The 15,600-nt window shown below is 38.6% G+C and overlaps 14 non-coding genes across 14 annotated transcripts; all 14 read left to right on the plus strand.

The window, feature by feature from the left end:
* The first annotated feature begins 1,098 nt into the window (after positions 1-1,098).
* Positions 1,099-1,171, plus strand: trnai-uau (transfer RNA isoleucine (anticodon UAU)). Its single transcript has one exon. It is a non-coding gene; the product is annotated as a tRNA-Ile (tRNA).
* A 1,644-nt stretch (positions 1,172-2,815) lies between these two features.
* On the plus strand, positions 2,816-2,888 carry trnam-cau (transfer RNA methionine (anticodon CAU)). Its single transcript has one exon. It is a non-coding gene; the product is annotated as a tRNA-Met (tRNA).
* Positions 2,889-4,897: 2,009 nt separating this feature from the next.
* Positions 4,898-4,970, plus strand: trnam-cau (transfer RNA methionine (anticodon CAU)). The gene has a single exon. It is a non-coding gene; the product is annotated as a tRNA-Met (tRNA).
* Positions 4,971-5,583: 613 nt separating this feature from the next.
* trnam-cau (transfer RNA methionine (anticodon CAU)) lies at positions 5,584-5,656 on the plus strand. The gene has a single exon. It is a non-coding gene; the product is annotated as a tRNA-Met (tRNA).
* Positions 5,657-6,269: 613 nt separating this feature from the next.
* trnat-cgu (transfer RNA threonine (anticodon CGU)) lies at positions 6,270-6,342 on the plus strand. Its single transcript has one exon. It is a non-coding gene; the product is annotated as a tRNA-Thr (tRNA).
* Positions 6,343-7,635: 1,293 nt separating this feature from the next.
* trnam-cau (transfer RNA methionine (anticodon CAU)) lies at positions 7,636-7,708 on the plus strand. Its single transcript has one exon. It is a non-coding gene; the product is annotated as a tRNA-Met (tRNA).
* Positions 7,709-9,024: 1,316 nt separating this feature from the next.
* trnam-cau (transfer RNA methionine (anticodon CAU)) lies at positions 9,025-9,097 on the plus strand. The gene has a single exon. It is a non-coding gene; the product is annotated as a tRNA-Met (tRNA).
* Positions 9,098-10,073: 976 nt separating this feature from the next.
* trnam-cau (transfer RNA methionine (anticodon CAU)) lies at positions 10,074-10,146 on the plus strand. Its single transcript has one exon. It is a non-coding gene; the product is annotated as a tRNA-Met (tRNA).
* A 614-nt stretch (positions 10,147-10,760) lies between these two features.
* On the plus strand, positions 10,761-10,833 carry trnam-cau (transfer RNA methionine (anticodon CAU)). Its single transcript has one exon. It is a non-coding gene; the product is annotated as a tRNA-Met (tRNA).
* A 1,317-nt stretch (positions 10,834-12,150) lies between these two features.
* Positions 12,151-12,223, plus strand: trnam-cau (transfer RNA methionine (anticodon CAU)). The gene has a single exon. It is a non-coding gene; the product is annotated as a tRNA-Met (tRNA).
* A 953-nt stretch (positions 12,224-13,176) lies between these two features.
* On the plus strand, positions 13,177-13,249 carry trnam-cau (transfer RNA methionine (anticodon CAU)). The gene has a single exon. It is a non-coding gene; the product is annotated as a tRNA-Met (tRNA).
* Positions 13,250-13,863: 614 nt separating this feature from the next.
* On the plus strand, positions 13,864-13,936 carry trnam-cau (transfer RNA methionine (anticodon CAU)). Its single transcript has one exon. It is a non-coding gene; the product is annotated as a tRNA-Met (tRNA).
* A 976-nt stretch (positions 13,937-14,912) lies between these two features.
* trnam-cau (transfer RNA methionine (anticodon CAU)) lies at positions 14,913-14,985 on the plus strand. Its single transcript has one exon. It is a non-coding gene; the product is annotated as a tRNA-Met (tRNA).
* Positions 14,986-15,258: 273 nt separating this feature from the next.
* Positions 15,259-15,331, plus strand: trnam-cau (transfer RNA methionine (anticodon CAU)). The gene has a single exon. It is a non-coding gene; the product is annotated as a tRNA-Met (tRNA).
* The last annotated feature ends 269 nt before the right edge of the window (positions 15,332-15,600 follow it).

Here is a 15,600-nt window from a genome sequence, read left to right on the forward strand (position 1 = left end):
AAAAAGTGAAGGTCGGTATCGATATTTTTTTCTTTCGATTAGTTGATTAAATGTTCTTAGTTAGCGCAGTAGGTAGCGCGTCAGTCTCATAGTCTGAAGGTCGTGAGTTCAATCCTCACACGGAGCAGCAAAGTTTTAAAAAGACAGTGTTGTCCGAAGATGAAGTGAAAATTAATTCTCAGTGGTTTTGGACTTTCAGACAATACATACTTTTGTCACGGTGGATACCACATCTTAAGGTCGATATCTATATTTTTTACTTTAGAATGAAATCATAGTTTTTTTCTCAGGTGTTGTGGACTTTCAGACCATACATTTTGGCACTGTGCTTACAAAGTCACTGTCAAAAAGTGAAGGTCGGTATCAATATTTTTTCTTACACTTAATGCTTTAATGTGCCTCGTTGGCGCAGCAGGCAGCGCGTCAGTCTCATAATCTGAAGGTCGTGAGTTCCATCCTCACACGGGGCAGCAAAGTTTTAAAAAGACAGTGTTGTCCGAAGATGAAGTGAAAATTAATTCTCACTGGTTTTGGACTTTCAGACAATACATACTTTTGTCACGGTGGATACCACATCTTAAGGTCGATATCTATATTTTTTACTTTAGAATGAAATCATAGTTTTTTTCTCAGGTGTTGTGGACTTTCAGACCATACATTTTGGCACGGTGCTTACAACGTCACTGTCAAAAAGTGAAGGTCGGTATCAATATTTTTTCTTACACTTAATGCTTTAATGTGCCTCGTTGGTGCAGCAGGCATGCCGTCAGTCTCATAATTTGAAAGTCGTAAGTTCGATCCTCACACGGGGCAGCAAAGCTTATAAAAAGACAGTGATGTCTGAAGGTGAAAATTAATTCTCAGTGGTTTTGGACTTTCAGACAATACATACTTTTGTCACGGTGCTTACAACGTCACTGTAAAATCTGAAGGTCGGTATCGATATCTATATTTTTTACTTTAGAATGAAATCATTGTTTATTTCTTAGGTGTTGTGGACTTTCAGACCATACATTTTGGCACGGTGCTTTCAACGTCACTGTCAAAATCTGAAGGTCGGTATCGATCATTTTTTATTTCGATTTCTTCATGTAATGTGACTCGTTAGCGCAGTAGGTAGTGCATCAGTCTTATAATCTGAAGGTTGTGAGTTCGATCCTCACACGGGGCAGCAAAGATTTTAAAAATAAAGTTTTGTCTGAAGATGAAGTGACAATTAATTCTCAGATGTTTTGGACTTTCAGACAATACATATTTTTGTCACGGTGGATACCACATCTTAAGGTCGATATCTATATTTTTTACTTTAGAATGAAATCATAGTTTTTTTCTCAGGTGTTGTGGCCTTTCAGACCATACATTTTGGCACGGTGCTTACAACGTCACTGTCAAAAAGTGAAGGTCGGTATCAATATTTTTTCTTACACTTAATGAATTAATGTGCCTCGTTGGCGCAGCAGGCACTGCGTCAGTCTCATAATCTGAAGGTCGTGAGTTCGATCCTCACATGGGGCAGCAAAGCTTGTAAAATGACAGTGTTTTCTGAAGGTGAAAATTAATTCTCAGTCGTTTTGGACTTTCAGACAGTACATACTTTTGTCACGGTGGAAACCACATCTTAAGGTCGATATCAAATTGTTTTACTTTAGAATGAAATCATAGTTTTTTTCTCAGGTGTTGTGGTTTTTCAGACCATACAGTTTGGCACGGTGCTTACAACGTCACTGTCAAAAAGTGAAGGTCGGTATCGATAATTTTTTCTTTAGATTTGTTGAATAAATGTGCTTCGTTAGTGCAGTAGGTAGCGCGTAAGTCTCATAATGTGAAGGTCGCGAGTTCGATCCTCACACGGGGCAGCAAAGATTTTAAAAAGAAAGTGTTCTCTGAAGATGAAGTGAAATTTAATTCTCAGATGTTTTGGACTTTCAGACAATACATACTTTTGTCACGGTGGAAACCACATCTTAAGGTCGATATCAAATTGTTTTACTTTAGAATGAAATCATTGTTTTTTTCTCAGGTGTTGTGCTTTTCCGGACCATACATTTTGGCACGGTGCTTACAACGTCACTGTCAAAAAGTGAAGGTCGGTATTGATATTTTTTTCTTTCGATTTGTCGATTAAATGTGCTTCGTTAGCGCAGTAGGTACCGCGTCAGTCTCATAATCTGAAGGTCGTGAGTTCGATCCTCACACGGGGCAGCAAAGCTTTTAAAAAGACAGTGTTGTCTGAAGATGAAGTGAAAATTAATTCTCAGTTGTTTTGGACTTTCAGACAATACATACTTTTGTCACAGTGGATACCACATCTTAAGGTCGATATCTATATTTTTTACTTTAGAATGAAATCATATTTTTTTTCTCAGGTGATGTGGACTTTCAGACCATACATTTTGGCACGGTGCTTACAACGTCACTGTCAAAATCTGAAGGTCGTTATCGATATTTTTTCTTTACGCTTAATGTTTAGAAGTGACTCGTTGGCGCAGCAGGCAGCGCGTCAGTCTCATAATCTGAAGGTCGTGAGTTCGATCCTCACACGGGGCAGCAAAGCTTATAAAAAGACAGTGTTGTCTGAAGGTGAAAATTAATTCTCAGTGGTTTTGGACTTTCAGACAATACATACTTTTGTCATGGTGGAAACCACATCTTAAGGTCGATATCAAATTGTTTTACTTTAGAATGAAATCATTGTTTTTTTCTCAGGTGTTGTGGTTTTTCAGACCATACATTTTGGCACGGTGCTTACAACGTCACTGTCAAAAAGTGAAGGTCGGTATTGATAATTTTCTCTTTCGAATTGTTGATTAGATGTGCCTCGTTAGCGCAGTAGGTAGCGCCTCAGTCTCATAATCTGAAGGTCGTGAGTTCGATCCTCACACGGGGCAGCAATGCTGTTAATAAGAAAGTGTTGTCTGAAGATGAAGTGAAAATTAATTCTCAGTGGTTTTGGACTTCCAGACAATACATACTTTTGTCACAGTGGATACCACATCTTAAGGTCGATATCTATATTTTTTACTTTAGAATGAAATCATTGTTTTTTTCTCAGGTGTTGTGGTTTTTCAGACCATACATTTTGGCACAGTGCTTACAACGTCACTGTCAAAAAGTGAAAGTCGTTATCGATATTTTTTCTTTACGCTTAATGTTTAAAAGTGCCTCGTTGGCGCAGCAGGCAGGGCGTCAGTCTCATAATCTGAAGGTCGTGAGTTCGATCCTCACACGGGGCAGCAAAGCTTTTAAAAAAACAGTGTTTTCTGAAGATGAAGTGAAAATTAATTCTCAGTGGTATTGGACGTTCAGACGATACATACTTTTGTCACGGTGCTTACAACGTCACTGTCAAGATCTGAAGGTCGGAATCCATATCTATATTTTTTACTTTAGAATGAAATCATTGTTTTTTTCTCAGGTGATGTGGACTTTCAGACCATACATTTTGGCACGGTGCTTACAACGTCACTGTCAAAATCTGAAGGTCGTTATCGATATTTTTTCTTTACGCTCAATGTTTAAAAGTGCCTCGTTGGCGCAGCAGGCAGTGCGTCAGTCTCATAATCTGAAGGTCGTGAGTTCGATCCTCACACGGGGCAGCAAAGCTTATAGAAAGACAGTGTTGTCTGAAGGTGAAAATTAATTCTCACTGGTTTTGGACTTTCAGACAATACATACTTTTGTCACGGTGGAAACCACATCTTAAGGTCGATATCAAATTGTTTTACTTTAGAATGAAATCATTGTTTTTTTCTCAGGTGTTGTGGTTTTTCAGACCATACCTTTTGGCACGGTGCTTACAACGTCACTGTCAAAAAGTGAAGGTCGGTATTGATAATTTTTTCTTTCGAATTGTTGATTAGATGTGCCTTGTTAGCACAGTAGGTAGCGCCTCAGTCTCATAATCTGAAGGTCCTGAGTTCGATCCTCACACGGGGCAGCAATGCTGTTAATATGAAAGTGTTGTCTGAAGATGAAGTGAAAATTAATTCTCAGTGGTTTTGGACTTCCAGACAATACATACTTTTGTCACAGTGGATACCACATCTTAAGGTATATATCTATATTTTTTACTTTAGAATGAAATCAAATTTTTTTTCTCAGGTATTGTGGACTTTCAGACCATACATTTTGGCACGGTGCTTACAACGTCACTGTCAAAAAGTGAAGGTCGATATCGCTAATTTTTTCTTTCGATTTGTTGTTTAAATGTGCTTCGTTAGCGAGGTAGGTAGCGCGCCAGTCTCATAAGCTGAAGGTTGTGAGTTCGATCCTCACACGAGGCAGCAAACCTTATAAAAAGACAGTGTTGTCTGAAGGTGAAAATTAATTCTCAGTGGTTTTGGACATTCAGACAATACATACTTTTGTCACGGTGGAAACCACATCTTAAGGTCGATATCAAATTGTTTTACTTTAGAATGAAATCATTGTTTTTTTCTCAGGTGTTGTGGTTTTTCAGACCACACATTTTGACACGGTGCTTAAAACGTCACTGTCAAAAATTGAAGGTCGGTATCGATAATTTTTTCTTTCGATTTGTGGATTAAATGTACCTCGTTACCGCAGTAGGTAGCGCGTCAGTCTCATAATCTGAAGTTCGTGAGTTCGATCTTCAAACGGGGCAGCAAAGCTTTTAAAAAGACAGTGTTGTCTGAAGATGAAGTGAAAATTAATTCTCAGTGGTTTTGGACTTTCAGACAATACATACTTTTGTCACGGTGGATACCACATCTTAAGGTCGATATCAATATTTTTTACTTTAGAATGAAATCATAGTTTTTTTCTCAGGTGTTGTGGTTTTTCAGACCATACATTTTGGCACGGTGCTTACAACGTCACTGTCAAAAAGTGAAGGTCGGTATCGATAATATCTTCTTTCGATTTGTTGATGAACTGTGCCTCGTTAGCGCAGTAGGTAGCGCGTCAGTCTCATAATCTGAAGGTCGTGAGTTCGATCCTCACACGGGGCAGCAAAGCTTTTAAAAAGACAGTGTTGTCTGAAGATGAAGTGAAAATGAATTCTCAGTGGTTTTGGACTTTCAGACAATACATACTTTTGTCACAGTGGATACCACGTCTTAAGGTCGATATCTATATTTTTTACTTTAGAATGAAATCAGAGTTTTTTTCTCAGGTGTTGTGGACTTTCAGACCATACATTTTGGCCCGGTGCTTACAACGTCTGTCAAAATCTGAAGGTAGGTATCAATATTTTTTCTTTACGCTTAATGTTTAAATGTGCATCTTTGGCGCAGCAGGCAGCGCGTCAGTCTCATAATCTGAAGGTCGTGAGTTTGATCCTCACACGGGGCAGCAAAGACTTTAAAAAGACAGTGTTGTCTGAAGATGAAGTGAAATTTAATTTTCAGTGGTTTTGGACTTTCAGACAATACATACTTTTGTCACGGTGGAAACCACATCTTATGGTCGATATCAAATTGTTTTACTTTAGAATGAAATCATTTTTTTTCTCAGGTGTTGTGGTTTTTCAGACCATACATTTTGGCACGGTACTTACAACGTCACTGTCAAAATCTGAAGGTCGTTATTGATATTTTTTCTTTACGCTTAATGTTTAGAAGTGCCTCGTTGGCGCAGCAGGCAGCGCGTCAGTCTCATAATCTGAAGGTCGTGAGTTCGATCCTCACACGGGGCAGCAAAGCTTATAAAAAGACAGTGTTGTCTGAAGGTGACAATTAATTCTCAGTGGTTTTGGACTTTCAGACAATACATACTTTTGTCACGGTGGAAACCACATCTTAAGGTCGATATCAAATTGTTTTACTTTAGAATGAAATCATTGTTTTTTTCTCAGGTGTTGTGGTTTTTCAGACCATACATTTTGGCACGGTGCTTACAACGTCACTGTCAAAAAGTGAAGGTCGGTATTGATAATTTTCTCTTTCGAATTGTTGATTAGATGTGCCTCGTTAGCGCAGTAGGTAGCGCCTCAGTCTCATAATCTGAAGGTCGTGAGTTAGATCCTCACACGGGGCAGCAAAGATTTTAAAAAGAAAGTGTTGTCTGAAGAATAAGTGACAATTAATTCTCAGATGTTTTGGACTTTCAGACAATACATACTTTTGTTTCGGTGGATACCACATCTTAAGGTCGATATCTATATTTCTTACTTTCGAATGAAATCATAGTTTTTTTCTCAGGTGTTGTGGACTTTCAGACCATACATTTTGGCACGGTGCTTACAACGTCAGCGTCAAAATCTGAAGGTCGTTATCGATATTTTTTCTTTACACTTAAAGATTTAATGTGCCTCGGTGGTGCAGCAGGCAGCGCGTCAGTCTCGTAATTTGAAGGTTGTGAGTTCGATTCTCACACGGGGCAGCAAAGCTTATAAAAAGACTGTTGTCTGATGGTGAAAATAAATTCTCAGTGGTTTTGGACTTTCAGACAATACATACTTTTGTCACGGTGGAAACCACATCTTAAGGTCGATATCAAATTGTTTTACTTTAGAATGAAATCATATTTTTTTTCTCAGGTGTTGTGGACTTTCAGACCATACATTTTGGCACGGTGCTTACAACGTCACTGTCAAAATCTGAAGGTCGTTATCGATATTTTTTCTTTACGCTCAATGTTCAAAAGTGCCTCGTTGGCGCAGCAGGCAGTGCGTCAGTCTCATAATCTGAAGGTCGTGAGTTCGATCCTTACACGGGGCAGCAAAGCTTATAGAAAGACAGTGTTGTCTGAAGGTGAAAATTAATTCTCACTGGTTTTGGACTTTCAGACAATACATACTTTTGTCACGGTGGAAACCACATCTTAAGGTCGATATCAAATTGTTTTACTTTAGAATTAAATCATTGTTTTTTTCTCAGGTGTTGTGGTTTTTCAGACCATACCTTTTGGCACGGTGCTTACAACGTCACTGTCAAAAAGTGAAGGTCGGTATTGATAATTTTTTCTTTCGAATTGTTGATTAGATGTGCCTCGTTAGCACAGTACGTAGCGCCTCAGTCTCATAATCTGAAGGTCGTGAGTTCGATCCTCACACGGGGCAGCAATGCTGTTAATAAGAAAGTGTTGTCTGAAGATGAAGTGAAAATTAATTCTCAGTGGTTTTGGACTTCCAGACAATACATACTTTTGTCACGGTGGATACCACATCTTAAGGTATATATCTATATTTTTTACTTTAGAATGAAATCATAGTTTTTTTCTCAGGTATTGTGGACTTTCAGACCATACATTTTGGCACGGTGCTTACAACGTCACTGTCAAAAAGTGAAGGTCGGTATCGCAAATTTTTTCTTTCGATTTGTTGATTAAATGTCCTTCGTTAGCAAGGTAGGTAGCGCGCCAGTCTCATAAGCTGAAGGTTGTGAGTTCGATCCTCACACGAGGCAGCAAACCTTATAAAAAGACAGTGTTGTGTAAAGGTGAAAATTAATTCTCAGTGGTTTTGGACATTCAGACAATACATACTTTTGTCACGGTGGAAACCACATCTTAAGGTCGATATCAAATTGTTTTACTTTAGAATGAAATCATTGTTTTTTTCTCAGGTGTTGTGGTTTTTCAGACCATACATTTTGGCACGGTGCTTACAACGTCACTGTCAAAAAGTGAAGGTCGGTATTGATAATTTTTTCTTTCGATTTGTTGATTAGGTGTGCCTCGTTAGCGCAGTAGGTACCGCGTCAGTCTCATAATCTGAAGGTCGTGAGTTCGATCCTCACACGGGGCAGCAAAGCTTTTAATAAGAAAGTGTTGTCTGAAGATGAAGTGAAAATTAATTCTCAGTGGTATTGGACGTTCAGACGATACATACTTTTGTCACGATGCTTACAACGTCACTGTCAAAATCTGAAGGTCGGTATCCATATCTATATTTTATCCTTTAGAATGAAATCATTGTTTTTTTCTCATGTGATGTGGACTTTCAGACCATACATTTTGGCACGGTGCTTACAACGTCACTGTCAAAATCTGAAGGTCGTTATCGATATTTTTTCTTTACGCTTAATTATTAAAAGTGCCTCGTTGGCGCAGCAGGCACCGCGTCAGTCTCATAATCTGAAGGTCATGTTTTCGATCCTCACACGGGGCAGCAAAGCTTATAAAAAGAGAGTGTTGTCTGAATGTGAAAATTAATTCTCAGTGGTTTTGGACTTTCACACAATACATACTTTTGTCACGGTGGAAACCACATCTTAAGGTCGATATCAAATTGTTTTACTTTAGAATGAAATCATTGTTTTTTTCTCAGGTGTTGTGGTTTTTCAGACCATACATTTTGGCACGGTGCTTACAACGTCACTGTCAAAAAGTGAAGGTCGGTATCGATATTTTTTTCTTTCGACTTGTTTATTAAATGTGCTTCGTTAGCGCAGTAGGTAGCGCGTCAGTCTCATAATCTGAAGCTCGCGTGTTCGATCCTCACATGGGGCAGCAAAGATTTAAAAAGAAAGTGTTCTCTGAAGATGAAGTGAAAATTAATTCTCAGATGTTTTGGACTTTCAGACAATACATACTTTTGTCACGGTGGATACCACATCTTAAGGTCGATATCTATATTTTTTACTTTAGAATGAAATCATAGTTTTTTTTCAGGTATTGTGGACTTTCAGACCATACATTTTGGCACGGTGCGTACAACGTCACTGTCAAAAAGTGAAGGTCGGTATCGCTAATTTTTTCTTTCGATTTGTTGATTAAATGTGCTTCGTTAGCGAAGTAGGTAGCGCGTCAGTCTCATAAGCTGAAGGTTGTGAGATCGATCCTCACACGGGGCAGCAAACCTTATAAAAAGACAGTGTTGTCTGAAGGTGAAAATTAATTCTCAGTGGTTTTGGACTTTCAGACAATACATACTTTTGTCACGGTGGAAACCACATCTTAAGGTCGATATCAAATTGTTTTACTTTAGAATGAAATCATTGTTTTTTTCTCAGGTGTTGTGGTTTTTCAGACCATACATTTTGGCACGGTGCTTACAACGTCACTGTCAAAAAGTGAAGGTCGGTATTGATAATTTTCTCTTTCGAATTGTTGATTAGATGTGCCTCGTTAGCGCAGTAGGTAGCGCCTCAGTCTCATAATCTGAAGGTCGTGAGTTCGATCCTCACACGGGGCAGCAATGCTGTTAATAAGAAAGTGTTGTCTGAAGATGAAGTGAAAATTAATTCTCAGTGGTTTTGGACTTCCAGACAATACATACTTTTGTCACAGTGGATACCACATCTTAAGGTCGATATCTATATTTTTTACTTTAGAATGAAATCATTGTTTTTTTCTCAGGTGTTGTGGTTTTTCAGACCATACATTTTGGCACGGTGCTTACAACGTCACTGTCAAAAAGTGAAAGTCGTTATCGATATTTTTTCTTTACGCTTAATGTTTAAAAGTGCCTCGTTGGCGCAGCAGGCAGGGCGTCAGTCTCATAATCTGAAGGTCGTGAGTTCGATCCTCACACGGGGCAGCAAAGCTTTTAAAAAAACAGTGTTTTCTGAAGATGAAGTGAAAATTAATTCTCAGTGGTATTGGACGTTCAGACGATACATACTTTTGTCACGGTGCTTACAACGTCACTGTCAAAATCTGAAGGTCGGAATCCATATCTATATTTTTTACTTTAGAATGAAATCATTGTTTTTTTCTCAGGTGATGTGGACTTTCAGACCATACATTTTGGCACGGTGCTTACAACGTCACTGTCAAAATCTGAAGGTCGTTATCGATATTTTTTCTTTACGCTCAATGTACAAAAGTGCCTCGTTGGCGCAGCAGGCAGTGCGTCAGTCTCATAATCTGAAGGTCGTGAGTTCGATCCTCACACGGGGCAGCAAAGCTTATAGAAAGACAGTGTTGTCTGAAGGCGAAAATTAATTCTCACTGGTTTTGGACTTTCAGACAATACATACTTTTGTCACGGTGGAAACCACATCTTAAGGTCGATATCAAATTGTTTTACTTTAGAATGAAATCATTGTTTTTTTCTCAGGTGTTGTGGTTTTTCAGACCATACCTTTTGGCACGGTGCTTACAACGTCACTGTCAAAAAGTGAAGGTCGGTATTGATAATTTTTTCTTTCGAATTGTTGATTAGATGTGCCTCGTTAGCACAGTAGGTAGCGCCTCAGTCTCATAATCTGAAGGTCGTGAGTTCGATCCTCACACGGGGCAGCAATGCTGTTAATAAGAAAGTGTTGTCTGAAGATGAAGTGAAAATTAATTCTCAGTGGTTTTGGACTTCCAGACAATACATACTTTTGTCACGGTGGATACCACATCTTAAGGTATATATCTATATTTTTTACTTTAGAATGAAATCATAGTTTTTTTCTCAGGTATTGTGGACTTTCAGACCATACATTTTGGCACGGTGCTTACAACGTCACTGTCAAAAAGTGAAGGTCGGTATCGCTAATTCTTTCTTTCGATTTGTTGATTAAATGTGCTTCGTTAGCGAGGTAGGTAGCGCGCCAGTCTCATAAGCTGAAGGTTGTGAGTTCGATCCTCACACGAGGCAGCAAACCTTATAAAATGACAGTGTTGTCTGAAGGTGAAAATTAATTCTCAGTGGTTTTGGACATTCAGACAATACATACTTTTGTCACGGTGGAAACCACATCTTAAGGTCGATATCAAATTGTTTTACTTTAGAATGAAATCATAGTTTTTTTCTCAGGTGTTGTGGTTTTTCAGACCTAACATTTTGGCACGGTGCTTACAACGTCACTGTCAAAAAGTGAAGGTCGGTATTGATAATTTTTTCTTTCGATTTGTTGATTAGGTGTGCCTCGTTAGCGCAGTAGGTACCGCGTCAGTCTCATAATCTGAAGGTCGTGAGTTCGATCCTCACACGGGGCAGCAAAGCTTTTAATTAGAAAGTGTTGTCTGAAGATGAAGTGAAAATTAATTCTCAGTGGTATTGGACGTTCAGACGATACATACTTTTGTCACGATGCTTACAACGTCACTGTCAAAATCTGAAGGTCGGTATCCATATCTATATTTTATCCTTTAGAATGAAATCATTGTTTTTTTCTCATGTGATGTGGACTTTCAGACCATACATTTTGGCACGGTGCTTACAACGTCACTGTCAAAATCTGAAGGTCGTTATCGATATTTTTTCTTTACGCTTAATTATTAAAAGTGCCTCGTTGGCGCAGCAGGCACCGCGTCAGTCTCATAATCTGAAGGTCATGTTTTCGATCCTCACACGGGGCAGCAAAGCTTATAAAAAGTGAGTGTTGTCTGAATGTGAAAATTAATTCTCAGTGGTTTTGGACTTTCACACAATACATACTTTTGTCACGGTGGAAACCACATCTTAAGGTCGATATCAAATTGTTTTACTTTAGAATGAAATCATTGTTTTTTTCTCAGGTGTTGTGGTTTTTCAGACCATACATTTTGGCACGGTGCTTACAACGTCACTGTCAAAAAGTGAAGGTCGGTATCGATATTTTTTTCTTTCGACTTGTTTATTAAATGTGCTTCGTTAGCGCAGTAGGTAGCGCGTCAGTCTCATAATCTGAAGCTCGCGTGTTCGATCCTCACATGGGGCAGCAAAGATTTAAAAAGAAAGTGTTCTCTGAAGATGAAGTGAAAATTAATTCTCAGATGTTTTGGACTTTCAGACAATACATACTTTTGTCACGGTGGATACCACATCTTAAGGTCGATATCTATATTTTTTACTTTAGAATGAAATCATAGTTTTTTTCTCAGGTATTGTGGACTTTCAGACCATACATTTTGGCACGGTGCGTACAACGTCACTGTCAAAAAGTGAAGGTCGGTATCGCTAATTTTTTCTTTCGATTTGTTGATTAAATGTGCTTCGTTAGCGAAGTAGGTAGCGCGTCAGTCTCATAAGCTGAAGGTTGTGAGATCGATCCTCACACGGGGCAGCAAACCTTATAAAAAGACAGTGTTGTCTGAAGGTGAAAATTAATTCTCAGTGGTTTTGGACTTTCAGACAATACATACTTTTGTCACGGTGGAAACCACATCTTAAGGTCGATATCAAATTGTTTTACTTTAGAATGAAATCATTGTTTTTTTCTCAGGTGTTGTGGTTTTTCAGACCATACATTTTGGCACGGTGCTTACAACGTCACTGTCAAAAAGTGAAGGTCGGTATTGATAATTTTTTCTTTCGATTTGTTGATTAGATGTGCCTCGTTAGCGCAGTAGGTAGCGCGTCAGTCTCATAATCTGAAGGTCGTGAGTTCGATCCTCACACAGGGCAGCAAAGCTTTTAATAAGAAAGTGTTGTCTGAAGATGAAGTGAAAATTAATTCTCAGTGGTTTTGGACTTCCAGACAATATATACTTTTGTCACAGTGGATACCACATCTTAAGGTCGATATCTATATTTTTTACTTTAGAATGAAATCATTGTTTTTTTCTCAGGTGATGTGGACTTTCAGACCATACATTTTGGCACGGTGCTTACAACGTTACTGTCAAAATCTGAAGGTCGTTATCGATATTTTTTCTTTACACTTAACGTTTAAATGTGCCTCGTTGGCGCAGCATGCAGCGCGTCAGTCTCATAATCTGAAGGTCGTGAGTTCGATCCTCACACGGGGTAGCAAAGGTTATAAAAAGACAGTGTTGTCTGAAGGTGAAAATTAATTCTCAGTGGTTTTGGACTTTCAGACAATACATACTTTTGTCACGGTGGAAACCACATCTTAAGGTCGATATCAAATTGTTTTACTTTAGAATGAAATCATATTTTTTTTCTCAGGTGTTGTGGACTTTCAGACCATACATTTTGGCACGGTGCTTACAACGTCACTGTCAAAATCTGAAGGTCGTTATCGATATTTTTTCTTTACGCTCAATGTTCAAAAGTGCCTCGTTGGCGCAGCAGGCAGTGCGTCAGTCTCATAATCTGAAGGTCGTGAGTTCGATCCTCACACGGGGCAGCAAAGCTTATAGAAAGACAGTGTTGTCTGAAGGTGAAAATTAATTCTCACTGGTTTTGGACTTTCAGACAATACATACTTTTGTCACGGTGGAAACCACATCTTAAGGTCGATATCAAATTGTTTTACTTTAGAATGAAATCATTGTTTTTTTCTCAGGTGTTGTGGTTTTTCAGACCATACCTTTTGGCACGGTGCTTACAACGTCACTGTCAAAAAGTGAAGGTCGGTATTGATAATTTTTTCTTTCGAATTGTTGATTAGATGTGCCTCGTTAGCACAGTAGGTAGCGCCTCAGTCTCATAATCTGAAGGTCGTGAGTTCGATCCTCACACGGGGCAGCAATGCTGTTAATAAGAAAGTGTTGTCTGAAGATGAAGTGAAAATTAATTCTCAGTGGTTTTGGACTTCCAGACAATACATACTTTTGTCACGGTGGATACCACATCTTAAGGTATATATCTATATTTTTTACTTTAGAATGAAATCATAGTTTTTTTCTCAGGTATTGTGGACTTTCAGACCATACATTTTGGCACGGTGCTTACAACGTCACTGTCAAAAAGTGAAGGTCGGTATCGCTAATTTTTTCATTCGATTTGTTGATTAAATGTCCTTCGTTAGCGAGGTAGGTAGCGCGCCAGTCTCATAAGCTGAAGGTTGTGAGTTCGATCCTCACACGAGGCAGCAAACCTTATAAAAAGACAGTGTTGTGTAAAGGTGAAAATTAATTCTCAGTGGTTTTGGACATTCAGACAATACATACTTTTGTCACGGTGGAAACCACATCTTAAGGTCGATATCAAATTGTTTTACTTTAGAATGAAATCATTGTTTTTTTCTCAGGTGTTGTGGTTTTTCAGACCATACATTTTGGCACGGTGCTTACAACGTCACTGTCAAAAAGTGAAGGTCGGTATTGATAATTTTTTCTTTCGATTTGTTGATTAGGTGTGCCTCGTTAGCGCAGTAGGTACCGCGTCAGTCTCATAATCTGAAGGTCGTGAGTTCGATCCTCACACGGGGCAGCAAAGCTTTTAATAAGAAAGTGTTGTCTGAAGATGAAGTGAAAATTAATTCTCAGTGGTATTGGACGTTCAGACGATACATACTTTTGTCACGATGCTTACAACGTCACTGTCAAAATCTGAAGGTCGGTATCCATATCTATATTTTATCCTTTAGAATGAAATCATTGTTTTTTTCTCATGTGATGTGGACTTTCAGACCATACATTTTGGCACGGTGCTTACAACGTCACTGTCAAAATCTGAAGGTCGTTATCGATATTTTTTCTTTACGCTTAATTATTAAAAGTGCCTCGTTGGCGCAGCAGGCACCGCGTCAGTCTCATAATCTGAAGGTCATGTTTTCGATCCTCACACGGGGCAGCAAAGCTTATAAAAAGAGAGTGTTGTCTGAATGTGAAAATTAATTCTCAGTGGTTTTGGACTTTCACACAATACATACTTTTGTCACGGTGGAAACCACATCTTAAGGTCGATATCAAATTGTTTTACTTTAGAATGAAATCATTGTTTTTTTCTCAGGTGTTGTGGTTTTTCAGACCATACATTTTGGCACGGTGCTTACAACGTCACTGTCAAAAAGTGAAGGTCGGTATCGATATTTTTTTCTTTCGACTTGTTTATTAAATGTGCTTCGTTAGCGCAGTAGGTAGCGCGTCAGTCTCATAATCTGAAGCTCGCGTGTTCGATCCTCACATGGGGCAGCAAAGATTTAAAAAGAAAGTGTTCTCTGAAGATGAAGTGAAAATTAATTCTCAGATGTTTTGGACTTTCAGACAATACATACTTTTGTCACGGTGGATACCACATCTTAAGGTCGATATCTATATTTTTTACTTTAGAATGAAATCATTGTTTTTTTCTCAGGTGTTGTGGTTTTTCAGACCATACATTTTGGCACGGTGCTTACAACGTCACTGTCAAAAAGTGAAGGTCGGTATTGATAATTTTTTCTTTCGATTTGTTGATTAGATGTGCCTCGTTAGCGCAGTAGGTAGCGCGTCAGTCTCATAATCTGAAGGTCGTGAGTTCGATCCTCACACAGGGCAGCAAAGCTTTTAATAAGAAAGTGTTGTCTGAAGATGAAGTGAAAATTAATTCTCAGTGGTTTTGGACTTCCAGACAATATATACTTTTGTCACAGTGGATACCACATCTTAAGGTCGATATCTATATTTTTTACTTTAGAATGAAATCATTGTTTTTTTCTCAGGTGTTGTGGTTTTTCAGACCATACATTTTGGCACGGTGCTTACAACGTCACTGTCAAAAAGTGAAGGTCGGTATTGATAATTTTCTCTTTCGAATTGTTGATTAGATGTGCCTCGTTAGCGCAGTAGGTAGCGCCTCAGTCTCATAATCTGAAGGTCGTGAGTTCGATCCTCACACGGGGCAGCAATGCTGTTAATAAGAAAGTGTTGTCTGAAGATGAAGTGAAAATTAATTCTCAGTGGTTTTGGACTTCCAGACAATACATACTTTTGTCACAGTGGATACCACATCTTAAGGTCGATATCTATATTTTTTACTTTAGAATGAAATCATTGTTTTTTTCTCAGGTGTTGTGGTTTTTCAGACCATACATTTTGGCACGGTGCTTACAACGTCACTGTCAAAAAGTGAAAGTCGTTATCGATATTTTTTCTTTACGCTTAATGTTTAAA

Source organism: Salmo salar, chromosome 02 (genome assembly GCF_965601325.2).
Source record: "Salmo salar chromosome 02, fSalSal1, whole genome shotgun sequence".
Classification (NCBI taxonomy): domain Eukaryota; kingdom Metazoa; phylum Chordata; class Actinopteri; order Salmoniformes; family Salmonidae; genus Salmo; species Salmo salar.